The sequence below is a fragment of the Branchiostoma floridae genome, chromosome 8 (assembly GCF_000003815.2).
Source record: "Branchiostoma floridae strain S238N-H82 chromosome 8, Bfl_VNyyK, whole genome shotgun sequence".
NCBI classification, from domain to species: Eukaryota; Metazoa; Chordata; class Leptocardii; order Amphioxiformes; family Branchiostomatidae; genus Branchiostoma; species Branchiostoma floridae.
In genome coordinates, this window is record NC_049986.1 from 18,052,439 (window position 1) to 18,057,500 (window position 5,062).

Genomic DNA, 5,062 nt, shown 5'->3' on the forward strand with positions numbered 1-5,062 from the left:
ATTAAAAATTTAGATATGATTCTTCATAGTTTTATAGTAAGAGATGATACAATCAGAAAAAAAATTGATCTACTTTCAAACCATTGATTGCAAAGTACACCACCCTTTAACCAAAATACAATTACTATAATATTCACAAACATTTTTTTCTGTCACCAAGTTTCAGTTTTCTCCTGATGACAATTGAAGATGTTGGGAAGACAAAGGTCAAGGTCGATGTTTGGTCCCCTGGTGTATGACCTTGGTACTGCAGCAGAACTGCTTCATTTTTTGTACGCTTTTATCCTGGACATGCTGTGTGTTTTGTTTTTTCAATACTGTTAAATCTGGTAGATTATTTCTTTAGCTGTTACCTATGCACCTGCCTTATTTCCTACTTCAAAGATGCAATCCTGACAAATACAAGAGTTCTCATGGAGGTCAAGAGATCTCAGGGAAGTGAAAATGTGTGCTATGTCACGTTCACCATCAATCTTTTAATACTGTCGAATCTGGTAGATTATTTCTTAAGCTTATTTTCTACTTCAAAGATGCAATTCTGACAAATACAAGAGTTCTCATGCATGGAGGTCAAGAGATCTCAGGGAGGTGACAACGTGTGCTGTGTCACGTTCACCATCAGTCTGCACCACCATGCCACAGGCTAGATCAATAACTCCAGTTGACTCAAGGAGCCAGTGTTACAGGAAGTAACGTGCCAAGGGAAAGAGTGATCTTGGCTTTTAATATGTCTTCTTCCTTCATTTTGAGAATATTCAACATTTCTGCTGCAGCTCTTGCTAGGTTCTGATTCATGCACACCTATACATAGTCTTACGAAAAAAGTGTGACAGAAAATAAAAAAGCTCAAGTGTAGTCTGGCTTACGTGAGCAAAAACATGATGTATTTGTCTGGCTTAAAAAGAAAGGAGTTAGATCAACAAATGCCTCAAATCGCCTATGCATAGTCTTATGAAAAAAGGGTGGGACAGAAAATAAAAAAGCTATATAGTAACTGTAGTCTGGCTTACGTGAGCAAAACCATGATGCATTTGTCTGGCTTTAAAAAAAAATAAGTTAGATCAATATTAATGCCTCAAATCTGGGTCATAATGACAAAAACATTTGGTTACATGGATGATCAATAACGTTTGGCCATTGATTTTTTGGCAACCTGTTTTCTGCATGTAAAAATAATGTAAAAATCTGTGCATGTAGAAATGCTGTAAAAGATGGCAGGTATAAGGTAGGGGTATTCCCACAGCCTGTTTGAGGCCGAAGGGGCATTGGGTTGTTATTCACTGTGTCTAGAGCACGAGATTGGAGGTGGAACCCATCCCTCTCCTTACATCGCCTTTTACCTCCCCAACCAAAGTCAAATACCCATATTTTACCTGGATGGAGTAAGGAAAGTTGTGTACAGTATATATAGTGCCTTTTCCAAGGACACAAAGTCGAGCCAGAAATGCCGGAAATCGAACCCATGACCTCTTGATCTTGTGTCACTTAAGCCTAGCCACTCCGCTACTAGTATGTGATGCCATTGATGAAAGACATACATCATATTCTAAAAATTGCAAACGATTATGAATCAACAGGTGAATTCTCACCAGTGTTTCCTCCTTCCCCGTAGCTTCCCCAGAGTTCCGCCAGCCCGATACTGGAGGTAGCCACACAACGACATCAAGTTCTCTGCCATGGTTACACGTCGTCTAGTAGGATGCAACAGGAGTATTGGTGGTCTCAGGCTTCCATCTCAGCATGGTTCTCTCCTTGGTGATGTGGATTGGTTAAAGAAGATTCTCTTTGCAGAGCTACATGGTGGTCTGTCTGAGATCTGAAAATTAGGAAAAATTAAGGTTCAACTTGCGTTCGTATATACTGTGCTCTTCTTTACACTTTTCCCATTTTATGTGTAAATGTTTCAGTAGCCTTTTGGCCAAAGGGATGTTCAGCCCTTAACAAACTTATTCCATGGTAGCTGAATATTAGACAAACTCAACCAAACACTAAACGGTCAACTCAGCCCAACATCCTAACCCTAATCCTGGCTGAGACTAACTTGACCATGGTGTTGGGCAGAGTTGACTGGGAAGAGTTGGTAACTTTAACTCACAACCAATACACCGATGTTAAGGATATTCTTGTATACTATAGCTCAACTGGTAGCAGCCTTACAGTTGAGCTCCTAGTTCTAATAAGTTGTTAGACCACAGTTCAATCCAGGATAGGGCATCACGTAGGGTGCCTCGTATCAGATGAGGTGGCGTGAACATGTTAAAGGTGAGGGGCCTGCAACCTCTCCTGTAAAAACATACCCTGCTAGTGCTACCCTGCTACCCTGCTCTGATACAGCAAAGAAACTTGCTCACCTATGTGTCCCTTGTGACACTATACTAGTAAGGCTATAAACAAACTCCACCAACTTATCTCATAATCCATACACTGTTGTTAATAGAAAAAACCCAAGGTACGACAAAGGTTCAAGAACTATGTAAGAAACCGAGGGTCTGCCCATATTAAACAATGACCCTTTTCAACACCTGGTCAGGGTGTTCTTGGACATCGACAGCTGATACCAAACCACCCAATCAGGTGGGAACGCAAACAAAGGATTACTGGATAGGTGCTCAAGTGCAGTCTTTTCGGGTACTTTGTAACTCCACACCTTGAACATACTCTATAGATGTGGCTTACTGGGCCTACTTATAGTAACAGAAAATCAGTAATACCGGTAGACATTTAACACTGAAGTGTGAGTTGTTGCTTTAACTTTCTTCAGCTATACACATGTTAAGTTCTGCAGACATATTCTAATGTTCAGGTTCAGGTCCAGATTTAGGTCCAGAGGTTCAGGTTCGGGTCGTCTGGACTTATACAACTCACGGCATATGACTTGTATGCTGAAAATATTATTTTTTTCAGCTACATGTAAAATTGCATGTTGGCATAGATTTTACATATTACAATATTAATACAAAATTATATACATTCGTACATACAAAAGCTTGGTAATAAACAGAAAAACATGTTTTGCATTTTTCCAACACATGCCTACATTTGTACATACCTTGGTGTGACAAGGAAATAACATGTTACATGCTTGAAAGGAACATATAGAAGCCTCACACAATTCCAAAGAGCTTTTAACTATACCTGGATCAGCAATTACAACACTAGTACTGAAGCCAGCTTGGTACAGTTCTTATTTCCTTACAACACAGATGCACAAAGTTTTTGTTCCCTTTTCATCTTGCGTCAACTAATGGGGAACTAATAACGTGATGATGGTCGTATAGCCCGCCAAACTGGTCAACACAGAGGCATTAGAGCCTTTAGGAGAAACACGATGGCGTCCACAGTGCTCCCTCCGCAAACAAATGTGCCGGAAAACATCTAGACCTCGCTGGAATTGTAGGAATGTGAAGTGGTGAAACGCCACACTACAACCCTTGAGTTCGGAGCCATGGGGAATTAGATGTTCCACCTAGAATAGAGCTTATATATCTATGAGGCTGAGGTTGGGGTTTGGTAAGGTCTGGAAGGCGTACACCTCATCCTGATATTCATAATCAACAGGTTAATAATTATAATGTCCAGGACTGACTCCAGGACTAAACTCCCTTCGCATGAGGACCGAAATTTGCTTGCTTACACCCCATCCATCAAAAAAACGACATGAAATTGATTAAAATGTATTTTCTCAAGGACAGATCTAACAACGGAAAACTAACAACATGCCGTGTGCTCCGAAGAATATGTGGCATGGAAAAATAACAGTTACTAAAGCTGGAAACTCCGAAAGCTGAAATAGAATTCATCAATATTTGTTCCCTCTACTTGGATATACCCTGTATCTGTCAGTTATTGTAACATAATGTACAATATTATAAATTGTACTTCATGCACTAGACAACACTCTTACCAGCTTACTTTGGAACGTTTACGACCTTCCTTGGATTTGTATGGAAATATTCTATGTAATCTACCACAACAGATGTAAGGTGCAGTTGTACTATGACCTCCTTGCATTAGGTAACACATGAATCACGTGATGTTTTGTGTCGTTATCAAGCCACCACCTTCCACAAGGCCAGGTTTACAATATAAGTCAGAATAATACATATACCTGCTACATCAACTTCGATGATTATATCTAGTCTTAAAAAACTTCCCTCATGATTTTACCGATAAATAGAACAAAAAATATTATAAATTCAATGTTTACTAGTAACCTGAATTAACAAGATAACATAAAGCTACAGAACTGTCAGAACCTATAATGCTTGATCATTTAACTTATGAGCCCAAGTGATTTATACTTTTCAGTCGCGAAATAAAACTTAGGCAATACATGTTAGTAAATACATGTAGCTTACAGGGCAATAAATCAGTACTGGCGATCAAAGAGCTTGAAGGGTATATTAACATAGATGTATCTCTGACCTTTCAAACTGTTGTGATTTGTTCTTTGTATACTTAATAGACTATAAACCACCTAGATCTAATTACCTTCCTCAGGAAGGTTATGTTTTACTACTCTCCAAGCAGAGGTTGGTGGGAAAAATCCTGACCTTTTCCTTTCATAATTTTTTTTTTCGACCAGCCTTCCCCTTCTTGTTTTACATGCCATTTAACATTTGTTGTGTGTGTCTGTGGACAGCATAATTCGAGAAGCTGTATACAGATCCTTGTCATATTTTGTAGGTGGGTAGCAATGGGGACAACGAAGGTCAAATTTCATACCAAGTCTCCAAGCAGATTTCTACGGCACTGCAGAGTAACTTCCTGTTTTGATATCTCATGTTCTGGACATGCTGTGGTCATGATTTTCAATGATAGATACCACTGAAGATAGAGGGTAAGTGCTGATTTGGGGTCCCCTAGCAGCTTTTATGGAAGTGCAATGTTACAAATTAAAACTCTATCTGAGAGGTTTGTCTGGTACATGCTTGTACCAGTCAGAAGGTGTGAGAGGAAAGGAGACCTATAGTTTGCTCTGTACACTCGTTATATTTGCTACCAGCGGGGGTCATGTACAGTGTTGTGTTTGGTCATGGCTGTCAGCACTGCCCGGACATCA